This window comes from Heterodontus francisci, chromosome 3 (genome assembly GCF_036365525.1).
Source record: "Heterodontus francisci isolate sHetFra1 chromosome 3, sHetFra1.hap1, whole genome shotgun sequence".
In the NCBI taxonomy this organism is placed as follows: domain Eukaryota; kingdom Metazoa; phylum Chordata; class Chondrichthyes; order Heterodontiformes; family Heterodontidae; genus Heterodontus; species Heterodontus francisci.
The window spans coordinates 350172-371557 of NC_090373.1; positions in this window are offsets into that span (position 1 = coordinate 350172).

Below are 21386 nucleotides of genomic sequence, written 5' to 3' on the forward strand. Positions count from 1 at the left end.
TCTCTGACACTCTCTATCTGTCTCTATCACTCTCTGACACTCTCGATCAGTCTCTATCACTCTGTGACACTCACTATCACTCTCTGACTCTCTCTGACACTCACTATCACTCTCTGACACTCTCTGACACTCTCTATCACTCTCTATCACTCTCTGACACTCACTATCAATCTCTGTCACTCTCTGATACTCTCTATCAATCTCTATCACTCTATGACGCTCTCTGACACTCTCTATCTCTCTCTGAATCTCTCTATCACTCTCTGACACTCTCTGACACTCTCTATCACTCTCTGACAGTCTCTGACACTCTCTGACACTCTCTATCTCTCTCTGACACTCTCTAACACTCCATGACACCCTCTGACACTCTGTATCACTCTCTGACACTCTCAGACGCTCTCAGGCACTCACTATCACTCTCTGACACTCTCTTACACTCTCTATCTCTCTCTCACACTCTCTTTCACTCTCTGACACTCGCTATCACTCTCTGACACTCTCTATCACTCTCTGACAATCTCAGACACTCACAATCTCTCTCTGATACTCTCTGACACTCACTATCACTCTCTGACACTCACTAACACTCTCTATCACCCTCTGACACTCTCTGACACACTCTGACAATCTCAGACACACTCAGACACTCACTATCACTCTCTGATACTCTCTGACACTCACTATCACTCTCTGACACTCTCTGACACTCTCTGACACTCTCTGACAATCTCAGACTCTCTCAGACACTCACAATCACTCTCTGATACTCTCTGACACTGACTATCACTCTCTGACACTCACTATCACTCTCTGACACTCTCTGACACTCTCTATCACTCTCTGACACTCTCTGACACTCTCAGACACTCTCTATCACTCTCTATCACTCTCTGACACTCTCTGACACTCTCAGACACTCACTATCAATCTCTGATACTCTCTGACACTCGCTATCACTCTCTGACACTCTCTATCACTCTCTGACACTCTGTGACACTCTCTGACACACTCTGACAATCTCAGACACACTCAGACACTCACTATCACTCTCTGATACTCTCTGACACTCCCTATCACTCTCTGACACTCTCTATCACTCTCTGACACTCTCTGACACTCTCAGACACTCACTATCAATCTCTGATACTCTCTGACACTCACTATCACTCTCTGACACTCTCTATCACTCTATTTCACTCTCTATCAATCTCTGGCACTCTCGGGCACTCTCAGACACTCTCAGACACTCGCTATCTCTCTCTGACACTCTCTGCCACTCTATGACACTCTCTGACAGTCACTATCACTCTCTGACACTCTCTGACACTCACTATCACTCTTTGAAACTCTATGACTCTCTCTGACACTCTCTGACACTTACTATCATTTTCTATCACTCTCTGAAACTCACCATCACTCTCGACACTCTCTGACACTCTCAGACACTCTCTATCACTCTCTATCACTCTCTGACAATCTCTGACACTCTATGACACTCTCTATCAATCTCTATCAATCTTTGACACTCTCTGACACCCTCTATCACTCTCTGACACTCCCTGACACTCTCAGACACTCTCTATCTGACACTCTCTGACACTATCTATCTGACACTCTCTGACACTCTCTATCTGACACTCTCTGACACTCTCTGACACTCTCTATCTGACACTCTCTGACACTCTCTATCTGACACTCTCTGACACTCTCCGACACTCTCTGACACTCTCTGACACTCTCTATCTGACACTCTCCATCTGACACTCTCTATCTGACACTCTCTGACACTCTCTGACACTCTCAGACACTCTCTGACACTCTCTATCACACTCTGACACTCACTATCACTCTCTGACACTCTCTGACATAATCTGACACTCTCTATCTGTCTCTGATACTCTCTGACGCTAGCTGACACTCTCTGACACTCTCTATCACTCTCTATCACTCTGTGACACTCTCTGAAACTCACTATCACTCTCTCACTCTCTCTGACACTCTCTGACACTATCTGACACTCTCTGAAACTCTCTATCACTCACGATCACCGTATGACACTCTCCATCACTGCCTGACACTCTCAGACACTCTCAGACACTCCCTATCACTCTCTGACACTCCCTGACTGTCTCTGACACTCTCGGACCCTCCCTATCACTCTCTGACACTATCTGACACTCTCTGACACACTCTATCAGTCACGATCACCGTATGCCACTCTCTATCACTGCCTGACACTCTCAGACACTCTCAGACACTCCCTATCACTCTCTGACACTCCCTGACTGTCTCTGACACTCTCTGACCCTCGCTATCACTCTCTGACACTCTCTGACACTCACTATCACTCTCGGAGACTCTCTGACACAATCTGACACTCTCTGACACTCTCTATCACTCTCTATCACTCTCTGACACTCTCTGACACTCCCTATCACTCTCTGACACTCTCTGACACTCTCTATCACTCTCTGACACTCTCTGACACTCTCTAACAATCTCTGACACTCTCTGACACTCACTATCACTCTCTGACACTCTCTGACACAATCTGACACTCTCTGAAACTCTCTAACACTCTCTGTCACTCTCTGACACTCTCTGACACTCTCTGACACAATCTGACACTCTCTGACACTCTCTGACACTCTCTATCACTCTCTGACACTCTCCATCACTCTCTGACACTCTCTGACACTCACTATCACTCTCTGACACTCTCTGACAAAATCTGACACTCTCTGAAACTCTCTATCACTCTCTGTCACTCACTGACACTCACTATCACTCTCTGACACTCTCTGACACACTCTGACACAATCTGACACTCTCTGACACTCTCTATCACTCTCTGACACTCTCTGACACTCTCAGACACTCTCTATCACTCTCTGACACTCTCTATCACTCTCTGATACTCTCTGACACTCTCTGACACTCACTATCACTCTCTGATACTCTCTGACACTCTCTATCTGTCTCTATCACTCTCTGACACTCTCGATCAGTCTCTATCACTCTGTGACACTCACTATCACTCTCTGACTCTCTCTGACACTCACTATCACTCTCTGACACTCTCTGACACTCTCTATCACTCTCTATCACTCTCTGACACTCACTATCAATCTCTGTCACTCTCTGATACTCTCTATCAATCTCTATCACTCTATGACGCTCTCTGACACTCTCTATCTCTCTCTGAAACTCTCTATCACTCTCTGACAATCTCTGACACTCTCTATCACTCTCTGACAGTCTCTGACACTCTCTGACACTCTCTATCTCTCTCCGACACTCTCTAACACTCCATGACACTCTCTGACACTCTGTATCACTCTCTGACACTCTCAGACGCTCTCAGGCACTCACTATCACTCTCTGACAGTCTCTTACACTCTCTATCTCTCTCTCACACTCTCTTTCACGCTCTGACACTCGCTATCACTCTCTGACACTCTCTATCACTCTCTGACAATCTCAGACACTCACAATCTCTCTCTGATACTCTCTGACACTCACTATCACTCTCTGACACTCACTATCACTCTCTATCACCCTCTGACACTCTCTGACACACTCTGACAATCTCAGACACACTCAGACACTCACTATCACTCTCTGATACTCTCTGACAGTCACTATCACTCTCTGACACTCTCTGACACTCACTATCACTCTTTGAAACTCTATGACTCTCTCTGACACTCTCTGACACTTACTATCACTCTCTGAAACTCACCATCACTCTCGACACTCTCTGACACTCTCAGACACTCTCTATCACTCTCTATCACTCTCTGACAATCTCTGACACTCTATGACACTCTCTATCAATCTCTATCAATCTTTGACACTCTCTGACACCCTCTATCACTCTCTGACACTCCCTGACACTCTCAGACACTCTCTATCTGACACTCTCTGGCACTCTCTATCTGACACTCTCTGACACTCTCTATCTGACACTCTCTGACACTCTCTGACACTCTCTATCTGACACTCTCTGACACTCTCTATCTGACACTCTCTGACACTCTCCGACACTCTCTGACACTCTCTGACACTCTCTATCTGACACTCTCCATCTGACACTCTCTATCTGACACTCTCTGACACTCTCTGACACTCTCAGACACTCTCTGACACTCTCTATCACACTCTGACACTCACTATCACTCTCTGACACTCTCTGACATAATCTGACACTCTCTATCAGTCTCTGATACTCTCTGACGCTAGCTGACACTCTCTGACACTCTCTATCACTCTCTATCACTCTGTGACACTCTCTGAAACTCACTATCACTCTCTCACTCTCTCTGACACTCTCTGACACTATCTGACACTCTCTGACACTCTCTATCACTCACGATCACCGTATGACACTCTCCATCACTGCCTGACACTCTCAGACACTCTCAGACACTCCCTATCACTCTCTGACACACCCTGACTGTCTCTGACACTCTCGGACCCTCCCTATCACTCTCTGACACTATCTGACACTCTCTGACACACTCTATCAGTCACGATCACCGTATGCCACTCTCTATCACTGCCTGACACTCTCAGACACTCTCAGAAACTCCCTATCACTCTCTGACACTCCCTGACTGTCTCTGACACTCTCTGACCCCCGCTATCACTCTCTGACACACTCTGACACTCACTATCACTCTCGGAGACTCTCTGACACAATCTGACACTCTCTGACACTCTCTATCACTCTCTATCACTCTCTGACACTCTCTGACACTCCCTATCACTCTCTGACACTCTCTGACACTCTCTATCACTCTCTGACACTCTCTGACACTCTCTAACACTCTCTGACACTCTCTGACACTCACTATCACTCTCTGACACTCTCTGACACAATCTGACACTCTCTGAAACTCTCTAACACTCTCTGTCACTCTCTGACACTCTCTGACACTCTCTGACACAATCTGACACTCTCTGACACTCTCTGACACTCTCTATCACTCTCTGACACTCTCCATCACTCTCTGACACTCTCTGACACTCACTATCACTCTCTGACACTCTCTGACACAATCTGACACTCTCTGAAACTCTCTATCACTCTCTGTTACTCTCTGACACTCACTATCACTCTCTGACACTCTCTGACACACTCTGACACAATCTGACACTCTCTGACACTCTCTGACACTCTCTATCACTCTCTGACACTCTCTGACACTCTCAGACACTCTCTATCACTCTCTGACACTCTCTATCACTCTCTGATACTCTCTGACACTCTCTGACACTCACTATCACTCTCTGATACTCTCTGACACTCTCTATCTGTCTCTATCACTCTCTGACACTCTCGATCAGTCTCTATCACTCTGTGCCACTCACTATCACTCTCTGACTCTCTCTGACACTCACTATCACTCTCTGACACTCTCTGACACTCTCTATCACTGTCTATCACTCTCTGACACTCACTATCAATCTCTGTCACTCTCTGATACTCTCTATCAATCTCTATCACTCTATGACGCTCTCTGACACTCTCTATCTCTAATTGAAACTCTCTATCACTCTCTGACACTCTCTGACACTCTCTATCACTCTCTGACAGTCTCTGACACTCTCTGACACTCTCTATCTCTCTCCGACACTCTCTAACACTCCATGACACTCTCTGACACTCTGTATCACTCTCTGACACTCTCAGACGCTCTCAGGCACTCACTATCACTCTCTGACACTCTCTTACACTCTCTATCTCTCTCTCACACTCTCTTTCACTCTCTGACACTCGCTATCACTCTCTGACACTCTCTATCACTCTCTGACAATCTCAGACACTCACAATCTCTCTCTGATACTCTCTGACACTCACTATCACTCTCTGACACTCACTATCACTCTCTATCACCCTCTGACACTCTCTGACACACTCTGACAATCTCAGACACACTCAGACACTCACTATCACTCTCTGATACTCTCTGACACTCACTATCACTCTCTGACACTCTCTGACACTCTCTGACACTCTCTGACAATCTCAGACTCTCTCAGACACTCACAATCACTCTCTGATACTCTCTGACACTGACTATCACTCTCTGACAGTCACTATCACTCTCTGACACTCTCTGACACTCTCTATCACTCTCTGACACTCTCTGACACTCTCAGACACTCTCTATCACTCTCTGATACTCTCTGACACTCGCTATCACTCTCTAACACTCTCTATCACTCTCTGACACTCTGTGACACTCTCTGACACACTCTGACAATCTCAGACACACTCAGACACTCACTATCACTCTCTGATACTCTCTGACACTCTCTATCTCTCTCTGAAACTCTCTATCACTCTCTGACGCTCTCTGACACTCTCTATCACTCTCTGACAGTCTCTGACACTCTTTGACACTCTCTATCTCTCTCCGACACTCTCTAACACTCCATGACACTCTCTGACACTCTGTATCACTCTCTGACACTCTCAGACGCTCTCAGGCACTCACTATCACTCTCTGACACTCTCTTACACTCTCTATCTCTCTCTCACAGTCTCTTTCACTCTCTGACACTCGCTATCACTCTCTGACACTCTCTATCACTCTCTGACAATCTCAGACACTCACAATCTCTCTCTGATACTCTCTGACACTCACTATCACTCTCTGACACTCACTATCACTCTCTATCATCCTCTGACACTCTCTGACAGACTCTGACAATCTCAGACACACTCAGACACTCACCATCACTCTCTGATACTCTCTGACACTCACTGTCACTCTCTGACACTCTCTGACACTCTCTGACACTCTCTGACAATCTCAGACTCTCTCAGACACTCACAATCACTCTCTGATACTCTCTGACATTGACTATCACTCTCTGACACTCACTATCACTCTCTGACACTCTCTGACACTCTCTATCACTCTCTGACACTCTCTGACACTCTCAGACACTCTCTATCACTCTCTATCACTCTGACACTCTCTGACACTCTCAGACACTCACTATCAATCTCTGACACTCTCTATCACTCTCTGACACTCTGTGACACTCTCTGACACACTCTGACAATCTCAGACACACTCAGACACTCACTATCACTCTCTGATACTCTCTGACACTCACTATCACTCTCTGACACTCTCTATCACTCTCTATCACTCTCTGACACTCTCTGACACTCTCAGACACTCACTATCAATCTCTGATACTCTCTGACACTCACTATCACTCTCTGACACTCTCTATCACTCTATTTCACTCTCTATCACTCTCTGGCACTCTCGGGCACTCTCAGACACTCTCAGACACTCGCTATCTCTCTCTGACACTCTCTGCCACTCTATGACACTCTCTGACAGTCACTATCACTCTCTGACACTCTCTGACACTTACTATCACTCTTTGACACTCTATGACTCTCTCTGACACTCTCTGACACTTACTATCATTTTCTATCACTCTCTGAAACTCACTATCACTCTCGACACTCTCTGACACTCTCAGACACTCTCTATCACTCTCTATCACTCTCTGACAATCTCTGACACTCTATGACACTCTCTGTCAATCTCTATCAATCTTTGACACTCTCTGACACTCTCTATCACTCTCTGACACTCCCTGACACTCTCAGACACTCTCTATCTGACACTCTCTGACACTCTCTATCTGACACTCTCTGACACTCTCTGACACTCTCTATCTGACACTCTCTGACACTCTCTATCTGACACTCTCTGACACTCTCCGACACTCTCTGACACTCTCTGACACTCTCTATCTGACACTCTCCATCTGACACTCTCTATCTGACACTCTCTGACACTCTCTGACACTCTCAGACACTCTCTGACACTCTCTGACACTCTCTATCACACTCTGACACGCACTATCACTCTCTGACACTCTCTGACATAATCTGACACTCTCTATCAGTCTCTGATACTCTCTGACGCTAGCTGACACTCTCTGACTCTCTCTATCACTCTCTATCACTCTGTGACACTCTCTGAAACTCACTATCACTCTCTCACTCTCTCTGACACTCTCTGACACTATCTGACACTCTCTGACACTCTCTATCACTCACGATCACCGTATGACACTCTCCATCACTGCCTGACACTCTCAGACACTCTCAGACACTCCCTATCACTCTCTGACACTCCCTCACTGTCTCTGACACTCTCGGACCCTCCCTATCACTCTTTGACACTATCTGACACTCTCTGACACACTCTATCAGTCACGATCACTGTATGCCACTCTCTATCACTGCCTGACACTCTCAGACACTCTCAGACACTCCCTATCACTCTCTGACACTCCCTGACTGTCTCTGACAATCTCTGACACTCTCTGACACTCTCTAACAATCTCTGACACTCTCTGACACTCACTATCACTCTCTGACACTCTCTGACACAATCTGACACTCTCTGAAACTCTCTAACACTCTCTGTCACTCTCTGACACTCTCTGACACTCTCTGACACAATCTGACACTCTCTGACACTCTCTGACACTCTCTATCACTCTCTGACACTCTCCATCACTCTCTGACACTCTCTGACACTCACTATCACTCTCTGACACTCTCTGACAAAATCTGACACTCTCTGAAACTCTCTATCACTCTCTGTCACTCACTGACACTCACTATCACTCTCTGACACTCTCTGACACACTCTGACACAATCTGACACTCTCTGACACTCTCTATCACTCTCTGACACTCTCTGACACTCTCAGACACTCTCTATCACTCTCTGACACTCTCTATCACTCTCTGATACTCTCTGACACTCTCTGACACTCACTATCACTCTCTGATACTCTCTGACACTCTCTATCTGTCTCTATCACTCTCTGACACTCTCGATCAGTCTCTATCACTCTGTGACACTCACTATCACTCTCTGACTCTCTCTGACACTCACTATCACTCTCTGACACTCTCTGACACTCTCTATCACTCTCTATCACTCTCTGACACTCACTATCAATCTCTGTCACTCTCTGATACTCTCTATCAATCTCTATCACTCTATGACGCTCTCTGACACTCTCTATCTCTCTCTGAAACTCTCTATCACTCTCTGACAATCTCTGACACTCTCTATCACTCTCTGACAGTCTCTGACACTCTCTGACACTCTCTATCTCTCTCCGACACTCTCTAACACTCCATGACACTCTCTGACACTCTGTATCACTCTCTGACACTCTCAGACGCTCTCAGGCACTCACTATCACTCTCTGACAGTCTCTTACACTCTCTATCTCTCTCTCACACTCTCTTTCACGCTCTGACAGTCACTATCACTCTCTGACACTCTCTGACACTCACTATCACTCTTTGAAACTCTATGACTCTCTCTGACACTCTCTGACACTTACTATCACTCTCTGAAACTCACCATCACTCTCGACACTCTCTGACACTCTCAGACACTCTCTATCACTCTCTATCACTCTCTGACAATCTCTGACACTCTATGACACTCTCTATCAATCTCTATCAATCTTTGACACTCTCTGACACCCTCTATCACTCTCTGACACTCCCTGACACTCTCAGACACTCTCTATCTGACACTCTCTGGCACTCTCTATCTGACACTCTCTGACACTCTCTATCTGACACTCTCTGACACTCTCTATCTGACACTCTCTGACACTCTCTATCTGACACTCTCTGACACTCTCCGACACTCTCTGACACTCTCTGACACTCTCTATCTGACACTCTCCATCTGACACTCTCTATCTGACACTCTCTGACACTCTCTGACACTCTCAGACACTCTCTGACACTCTCTATCACACTCTGACACTCACTATCACTCTCTGACACTCTCTGACATAATCTGACACTCTCTATCAGTCTCTGATACTCTCTGACGCTAGCTGACACTCTCTGACACTCTCTATCACTCTCTATCACTCTGTGACACTCTCTGAAACTCACTATCACTCTCTCACTCTCTCTGACACTCTCTGACACTATCTGACACTCTCTGACACTCTCTATCACTCACGATCACCGTATGACACTCTCCATCACTGCCTGACACTCTCAGACACTCTCAGACACTCCCTATCACTCTCTGACACACCCTGACTGTCTCTGACACTCTCGGACCCTCCCTATCACTCTCTGACACTATCTGACACTCTCTGACACACTCTATCAGTCACGATCACCGTATGCCACTCTCTATCACTGCCTGACACTCTCAGACACTCTCAGAAACTCCCTATCACTCTCTGACACTCCCTGACTGTCTCTGACACTCTCTGACCCCCGCTATCACTCTCTGACACACTCTGACACTCACTATCACTCTCGGAGACTCTCTGACACAATCTGACACTCTCTGACACTCTCTATCACTCTCTATCACTCTCTGACATTCTCTGACACTCCCTATCACTCTCTGACACTCTCTGACACTCTCTATCACTCTCTGACACTCTCTGACACTCTCTAACACTCTCTGACACTCTCTGACACTCACTATCACTCTCTGACACTCTCTGACACAATCTGACACTCTCTGAAACTCTCTAACACTCTCTGTCACTCTCTGACACTCTCTGACACTCTCTGACACAATCTGACACTCTCTGACACTCTCTGACACTCTCTATCACTCTCTGACACTCTCCATCACTCTCTGACACTCTCTGACACTCACTATCACTCTCTGACACTCTCTGACACAATCTGACACTCTCTGAAACTCTCTATCACTCTCTGTTACTCTCTGACACTCACTATCACTCTCTGACACTCTCTGACACACTCTGACACAATCTGACACTCTCTGACACTCTCTGACACTCTCTATCACTCTCTGACACTCTCTGACACTCTCAGACACTCTCTATCACTCTCTGACACTCTCTATCACTCTCTGATACTCTCTGACACTCTCTGACACTCACTATCACTCTCTGATACTCTCTGACACTCTCTATCTGTCTCTATCACTCTCTGACACTCTCGATCAGTCTCTATCACTCTGTGCCACTCACTATCACTCTCTGACTCTCTCTGACACTCACTATCACTCTCTGACACTCTCTGACACTCTCTATCACTGTCTATCACTCTCTGACACTCACTATCAATCTCTGTCACTCTCTGATACTCTCTATCAATCTCTATCACTCTATGACGCTCTCTGACACTCTCTATCTCTAATTGAAACTCTCTATCACTCTCTGACACTCTCTGACACTCTCTATCACTCTCTGACAGTCTCTGACACTCTCTGACACTCTCTATCTCTCTCCGACACTCTCTAACACTCCATGACACTCTCTGACACTCTGTATCACTCTCTGACACTCTCAGACGCTCTCAGGCACTCACTATCACTCTCTGACACTCTCTTACACTCTCTATCTCTCTCTCACACTCTCTTTCACTCTCTGACACTCGCTATCACTCTCTGACACTCTCTATCACTCTCTGACAATCTCAGACACTCACAATCTCTCTCTGATACTCTCTGACACTCACTATCACTCTCTGACACTCACTATCACTCTCTATCACCCTCTGACACTCTCTGACACACTCTGACAATCTCAGACACACTCAGACACTCACTATCACTCTCTGATACTCTCTGACACTCACTATCACTCTCTGACACTCTCTGACACTCTCTGACACTCTCTGACAATCTCAGACTCTCTCAGACACTCACAATCACTCTCTGATACTCTCTGACACTGACTATCACTCTCTGACAGTCACTATCACTCTCTGACACTCTCTGACACTCTCTATCACTCTCTGACACTCTCTGACACTCTCAGACACTCTCTATCACTCTCTGATACTCTCTGACACTCGCTATCACTCTCTAACACTCTCTATCACTCTCTGACACTCTGTGACACTCTCTGACACACTCTGACAATCTCAGACACACTCAGACACTCACTATCACTCTCTGATACTCTCTGACACTCTCTATCTCTCTCTGAAACTCTCTATCACTCTCTGACGCTCTCTGACACTCTCTATCACTCTCTGACAGTCTCTGACACTCTTTGACACTCTCTATCTCTCTCCGACACTCTCTAACACTCCATGACACTCTCTGACACTCTGTATCACTCTCTGACACTCTCAGACGCTCTCAGGCACTCACTATCACTCTCTGACACTCTCTTACACTCTCTATCTCTCTCTCACAGTCTCTTTCACTCTCTGACACTCGCTATCACTCTCTGACACTCTCTATCACTCTCTGACAATCTCAGACACTCACAATCTCTCTCTGATACTCTCTGACACTCACTATCACTCTCTGACACTCACTATCACTCTCTATCATCCTCTGACACTCTCTGACAGACTCTGACAATCTCAGACACACTCAGACACTCACCATCACTCTCTGATACTCTCTGACACTCACTATCACTCTCTGACACTCTCTGACACTCTCTGACACTCTCTGACAATCTCAGACTCTCTCAGACACTCACAATCACTCTCTGATACTCTCTGACATTGACTATCACTCTCTGACACTCACTATCACTCTCTGACACTCTCTGACACTCTCTATCACTCTCTGACACTCTCTGACACTCTCAGACACTCTCTATCACTCTCTATCACTCTGACACTCTCTGACACTCTCAGACACTCACTATCAATCTCTGACACTCTCTATCACTCTCTGACACTCTGTGACACTCTCTGACACACTCTGACAATCTCAGACACACTCAGACACTCACTATCACTCTCTGATACTCTCTGACACTCACTATCAATCTCTGACACTCTCTATCACTCTCTATCACTCTCTGACACTCTCTGACACTCTCAGACACTCACTATCAATCTCTGACACTCTCTTACACTCTCTATCTCTCTCTCACAGTCTCTTTCACTCTCTGACACTCGCTATCACTCTCTGACACTCTCTATCACTCTCTGACAATCTCAGACACTCACAATCTCTCTCTGATACTCTCTGACACTCACTATCACTCTCTGACACTCACTATCACTCTCTATCATCCTCTGACACTCTCTGACAGACTCTGACAATCTCAGACACACTCAGACACTCACCATCACTCTCTGATACTCTCTGACACTCACTATCACTCTCTGACACTCTCTGACACTCTCTGACACTCTCTGACAATCTCAGACTCTCTCAGACACTCACAATCACTCTCTGATACTCTCTGACATTGACTATCACTCTCTGACACTCACTATCACTCTCTGACACTCTCTGACACTCTCTATCACTCTCTGACACTCTCTGACACTCTCTATCACTCTCTATCACTCTCTATCACTCTGACACTCTCTGACACTCTCAGACACTCACTATCAATCTCTGACACTCTCTATCACTCTCTGACACTCTGTGACACTCTCTGACACACTCTGACAATCTCAGACACACTCAGACACTCACTATCACTCTCTGATACTCTCTGACACTCACTATCACTCTCTGACACTCTCTATCACTCTCTATCACTCTCTGACACTCTCTGACACTCTCAGACACTCACTATCAATCTCTGATACTCTCTGACACTCACTATCACTCTCTGACACTCTCTATCACTCTATTTCACTCTCTATCACTCTCTGGCACTCTCGGGCACTCTCAGACACTCTCAGACACTCGCTATCTCTCTCTGACACTCTCTGCCACTCTATGACACTCTCTGACAGTCACTATCACTCTCTGACACTCTCTGACACTTACTATCACTCTTTGACACTCTATGACTCTCTCTGACACTCTCTGACACTTACTATCATTTTCTATCACTCTCTGAAACTCACTATCACTCTCGACACTCTCTGACACTCTCAGACACTCTCTATCACTCTCTATCACTCTCTGACAATCTCTGACACTCTATGACACTCTCTGTCAATCTCTATCAATCTTTGACACTCTCTGACACTCTCTATCACTCTCTGACACTCCCTGACACTCTCAGACACTCTCTATCTGACACTCTCTGACACTCTCTATCTGACACTCTCTGACACTCTCTGACACTCTCTATCTGACACTCTCTGACACTCTCTATCTGACACTCTCTGACACTCTCCGACACTCTCTGACACTCTCTGACACTCTCTATCTGACACTCTCCATCTGACACTCTCTATCTGACACTCTCTGACACTCTCTGACACTCTCAGACACTCTCTGACACTCTCTGACACTCTCTATCACACTCTGACACGCACTATCACTCCTTGACACTCTCTGACATAATCTGACACTCTCTATCAGTCTCTGATACTCTCTGACGCTAGCTGACACTCTCTGACACTCTCTATCACTCTCTATCACTCTGTGACACTCTCTGAAACTCACTATCACTCTCTCACTCTCTCTGACACTCTCTGACACTATCTGACACTCTCTGACACTCTCTATCACTCACGATCACCGTATGACACTCTCCATCACTGCCTGACACTCTCAGACACTCTCAGACACTCCCTATCACTCTCTGACACTCCCTCACTGTCTCTGACACTCTCGGACCCTCCCTATCACTCTTTGACACTATCTGACACTCTCTGACACACTCTATCAGTCACGATCACCGTATGCCACTCTCTATCACTGCCTGACACTCTCAGACACTCTCAGACACTCCCTATCACTCTCTGACACTACCTGACTGTCTCTGACAATCTCTGACCCTCGCTATCACTCTCTGACACTCTCTGACACACACTATCACTCTCGGAGACTCTCTGACACAATCTGACACTCTCTGACACTCTCTATCACTCTCTATCACTCTCTGACACTCTCTGACACTCCCTATCACTCTCTGACACTCTCTGACAATCTCTATCACTCTCTGACACTCTCTGACACTCACTATCACTCTCTGACACTCTCTGACACAATCTGACACTCTCTGAAACTCTCTAACACTCTCTGTCACTCTCTGACACAATCTGACACTCTCTGACACTCTCTGACACTCTATCACTCTCTGACACTCTCCATCACTCTCTGACACTCTCTGACACTCACTATCACTCTCTGACACTCTCTGACACAATCTGACACTCTCTGAAACTCTCTATCACTCTCTGTCACTCTCTGACACTCACTATCACTCTCTGACACTCTCTGACACACTCTGACACAATCTGACACTCTCTGACACTCTCTGACACTCTCTATCACTCTCTGACACTCTCTGACACTCTCTGACACTCTCAGACACTCTCTATCACTCTCTGACACTCTCTATCACTCTCTGATACTCTCTGATACTCTCTGACACTCACTATCACTCTCTGATACTCTCTGACACTCTCTATCTCTCTCTGACACTCTCTATCACTCTCTGACACTCTCTGACACTTACTATCACTCTCTGACACTCACTATCACTCTCTGACACTCTCTGACACTCACTATCACACTCTGAAACTCTCTGACACTCACTATCACTCTCTGACACTCGCTGACACTCACTATCACTCTCTGACATTCTCTGACACTCACTATCACTCTCTGACACTCTCTGTCACTCGCTATTGCTCTCTGACTCTCTCTGACACTCTCTATCAGTCTCTACCACTCTCTGACACTCTCTGACACTCTCTATCACTCTCTGACACTCTCTGACAAGCACTATCACTCTCTGACAGTTACTGTCACTCTCTGACACTCTCTATCACTCTCTGACACTCTCTGACACTCTCTATCAGTCTCTATCACTCTCTGACACTCTCTGTCACTCGCTATCTCTCTCTGACACTCTCAGACACTCACTATCACTCTCTGACACTTAAAATCACTCTCTGACCCTCTCTGACACTCTCTATCACTCTCTGACACTCTCTGACACTCTCTATCAGTCTCTATCACTCTCTGACACTCTCTGACACTCTCTATCAGTCTCTGTCACTCTGTGACACTCACTATCACTCTCTGACTCTCTCTGACACTCACTATCACTCTCTGACACTCTCTGACATTCTCTATCACTCTCTATCACCCTCTGACACTCACTATCAATCTCTGTCACTCTCTGACACTCTCTATCAATCTCTATCACTCTATGACGCTCTCTGACACTCTCTATCTCTCTCTGAAACTCTCTATCACTCTCTGACACTCTCTGACACTCTCTATCACTCTCTGACACTCTCTGACACTCTCTGACACTCTCTATCTCTCTCCGACACTCTCTTTCACTCCATGACACTCTCTGACACTCTGTATCACTCTCTGACACTCTCAGACGCTGTCAGGCACTCGCTATCACTCTCTGACTCTCTCTATCACTCTCTGACAATCTCAGACACTCACAATCACTCTCTGATACTCTCTGACACTCACTATCACTCTCTGACACTCACTAACACTCTCTATCACCCTCTGACACTCTCTGACACACTCTGACAATCTCAGACACACTCAGACACTCACTATCACTCTCTGATACTCTCTGACACTCACTATCACTCTCTGACACTCTCTGTCACTCTCTGACAATCTCTATCACTCTCTGACACTCTCTATAACTCTCTGGCACACTCTGACTGTCTCTGACACTCTCTATCACTCTCTGACACTCTGTGTCACTCTCTATCACTCTCTGAAACTCTCTATCAATCTCTATCACTCCCTGACACTCTCTATCAATCTCTGTCACTCTCTGACGCTCTCTGACACTCTCTGAAACTCTCTATCTCTCTGACACTATCTATCACCCTCTGACACTCTCTGACACTCTCTGACACTCTCTATCTCTCTCTGACACTCTCTAACACTCTATGACACTCTCTGACACTCTGCATCACTCTCTGACACTCTCTGACACTCTCAGACACTCTCAGGTAGTCAATATCACTCTCTGAAACTCTCTGACACTCTCGTACACTCTCTATCTCTCTCTCACACTCTCTTTCACTCTCTGACACTCGCTATCACTCTCTGGCACTCTCTGACACTCTCTATCACTCTCTGACACTCTCTGACACTCTCTGATACTCTCTGACACTCTCAGACACTCTCAGACACTCACAATCAATCTCTGATACTCTCAGGCACTCACTATCACTCTCTGATACTCACTATCACTCTCTGACACTCTCTATCACTCTCTGACACTCTCTGACACTCTCTGATACTCTCTGACTCTCGTTGAGAATCTCTATCACTCTCTGACACTCTCTGACGCTCACAATCACTCTCTGATACTCTCTGACACTCACTATCACTCTCTGACACTCGCTATCACTCTCTGACACTCTCTGACACTCTCTATCACTCTCTGACACTCTCAGACACTCACTATCACTCTCTGATACACACTATCACTCTCTGACACTCTCTATCACTCTCTATCACTCTCTGACACTCTCTGACACTCTCAGACACTCACTATCAATCTCTGATACTCTCTGACACTCACTGTCACTCTCTGATACACACTATCACTCTCTGACACTCTCTATCACTCTCTATCACTCTCTGACACTCTCTGACACTCTGAGACACTTACAATCAATCTCTGATACTCTCTGACACTCACTATCACTCTCTGACACTCTCCATCACTCTCTGACACTCCCTGACACTCTCTATCACTCTCTGACACTCTCTGACACTCTCTGACAATCTCAGACCCTCTCAGACACTCACTATCACTCTCTGATACTCTCTGACGCTCTATATCACTCTCTGACACTCTCTGACACTCTCAGACACTCACTATCACTCTCTGAAACTCTCTGACACTCTCTGACACTCAATATCACTCTATATCACTCTCAGACACTGACTATCACTCTCTGACACTCTCTGACATTCTCTGTCACTCTCAGACACTCACTATCACTCTCTGACACTCTCTATCACTCTTTGACACTCTCTGACACTCTCTATCACTCTCGACCACTCTCTATCACTCTCTGACACTCTCTGACACTCTCTGACACTCTCAGACACTCTCAGACACTCACTATCACTCTCAGACACTCTCAGACACTCACTATCACTCTCTGACACTCTCTGACACTCTCTATCACTCTCTATCACTCTCTGACGCTCTCCGACACTCTCTGAAACTCTCTATCTCTCTCCGACACTCTCTATCACTCTCTGACACTCTCTGACACTCTCTATCTCTCTCTGACACTCTCTAACACTCTATGACACTCTCTGACACTCTGCATCACTCTCTGACACTCTCTGACGCTCTCTGACACTCTCAGACACTCTCAGGCAGTCACTATCACTCTCTGAAACTCTCTGACACTCTTGTACACTCTCTATCTCTCTCTCACACTCTCTTCCACTCTCTGACACTCGCTGTCACTCTCTGACACTCTCTGGCACTCTCTGACACTCTCTATCACTCTCTGACACTCTCTGACACTCTCTGATACCATCTGACACTCTCTGAGACTCTCTACCTCTCTCTGACACTCTCTGACACTCTCTGACACTCTCTGACACTCTCTGACAATCTCAGACACTCTCAGACACTCTCAGACACTCACAATTACTCTCTGATACTCTCTGACACTCACTATCACTCTCTGACACTCACTATCACTCTCTATCACACTCTGAATCTCTCTGACACACTCTGACAATCTCAGACACTCTCAGACACTCACTATCACTCTCTGATATTCAGTATCACTCTCTGACACTCTCTATCACACTCTATCACTCTCTATCACTCTCTATCACTCTCTGACACTCTCTGACACTCTCTATCACTCTCTGACACTCTCTGACACTCTCTGACACTCGCTGAGAATCTCTATCACTCTCTGACACTCTCTGACACCCTCTGACACTCTCTGACAATCTCAGACACTCTCAGACACTCACAATCACTCTCTGATACTCTGTGACACTCACTATCACTCTCTGACATTCACTATCACTCTCTGACACTCTCTGGCACTCTCTATCACTCTCTGACACTCTCTGACACTCTCAGACACTCACTATCACTCTCTGACACTCTCTATAACTCTCTGACACTCTCAGACACTCTCAGACACTCACTATCACTCACTATCACTCTCTGACACTCTCCATCACTCTCTGACACTCTCTATCACTCTCTGACACTCTCTGTCACTCTCTGACAATCTCAGACACTCTCAGACATTCACTATCACTCTCTGATACTCTCTGACTCTCTCTATCACTCTCTGACACTCTCTGACACTCTCAGACACTCACTATCACTCTCTGAAACTCTCTGACACTCTCTGACACTCTCTATCACTCTCTGTCACTCTCAGACACTCACTATCACTCTCTGACACTCTCTGACATTCTCTATCACTCTCAGACACTCACTATCACTCTCTGGCACTCTCTGAAACTCTCTGACACTCACTATCACTCTCTATCACTCTCAGACACTCACTATCACTCTCTGACACTCTCTATCACTCTCTGACACTCTCTGACACTCTCTATCACACTCTGACACTCACTATCACTCTCTGACTCTCTCTGACAATATCTGACACTCTCTGACACTCTCTATCTGACACTCTCTGCCACTCTCTGACACTCTCTATCACTCTCGACCACTCTCTATCACTCTCTGACACACTCTGACACTCTCAGACTCTCTCAGACACTCACTATCACTCTCAGACACTCACTATCACTCTCTGACACACTCTGACACTCTCTATCACTCTCTATCACTCTCTGACACTGTCTGACACTCTCTGACACTCTCTGACAATCTCAGACATTCTCAGAGGCTCACTATCACTCTCTGACACTCACTATCACTCTCTGACACACTCTGACTATATCTGACACTCTCTGACACTCTCTATCTGACACTCTCTGACACTCTCTATCACTCTCTGGCACTCTCAGACACTCTCAGAAACTCTCAGACGCTCACTATCTCCCTCTGCCACTCTCTGACACTCTCTGACACTCACTATCACTCTCTGACACTCTCTGACACTCACTCTCACTCTTTAACACTATCTGACACTCGCTGACACTCCCTGACACTCTCTGACACTCTCTATCACTCTCTATCACTCTCTGAAACTCACTATCACTCTCTGACACTCTCAAACACTCTCTATCACTCTATGACAATCTCTGACATTCTCTGACACTCTCCATCACTATCTATCACTCTCTGACACTCTCTGACACACTCTGACACTCTCTGACACTCCCTGACACTCTCTGACACTCTCTGACACTCTCAGACACTCTCAGACACTCACTATCACTCTCTGATACTCTCTAACGCTCTCTATCACTCTCTGACACTCTCTGACACTCTCAGACACTCACTATCACTCTCTGAAACTCTCTGACACTCTCTGACACTCAATATCACTCTATATCACTCTCAGACACTGACTATCACTCTCTGACACTCTCTGACATTCTCTATCACTCTCAGACACTCACTATCACTCTCTGACACTCTCTATCACTCTCTGACACTCTCTGACACTCTCTATCACTCTCGACCACTCTCTATCACTCTCTGACACTCTCTGACACTCTCTGACACTCTCTGACACTCTCAGACACTCACTATCACTCTCAGACACTCTCAGACACTCACTATCACTCTCTGACACTCTCTGACACTCTCTATCACTCTCTATCACTCTCTGACGCTCTCCGACACTCTCTGAAACTCTCTATCTCTCTCCGACACTCTCTATCACTCTCTGACACTCTCTGACACTCTCTATCTCTCTCTGACACTCTCTAACACTCTATGACACTCTCTGACACTCTGCATCACTCTCTGACACTCTCTGACGCTCTCTGACACTCTCAGACACTCTCAGGCAGTCACTATCACTCTCTGAAACTCTCTGACACTCTCGTATACTCTCTATCTCTCTCTCACACTCTCTTCCACTCTCTGACACTCGCTGTCACTCTCTGACACTCTCTGGCACTCTCTGACACTCTCTATCACTCTCTGACACTCTCTGACACTCTCTGATACTCTCTGACACTCTCTGAGACTCTCTACCTCTCTATGACACTCTCTGACACTCTCTGACACTCTCTGACAATCTCAGACACTCTCAGACACTCTCAGACACTCACAATTACTCTCTGATACTCTCTGACACTCACTATCACTCTCTGACACTCACTATCACTCTCTATCACACTCTGAAACTCTCTGACACACTCTGACAATCTCAGAAACTCTCAGACACTCACTATCATTCTCTGATACTCAGTATCACTCTCTGACATTCTCTATCACTCTCTATCACTCTCTATCACTCTCTGACACTCTCTGACACTCTCTATCACTCTCTGACACTCTCTGACACT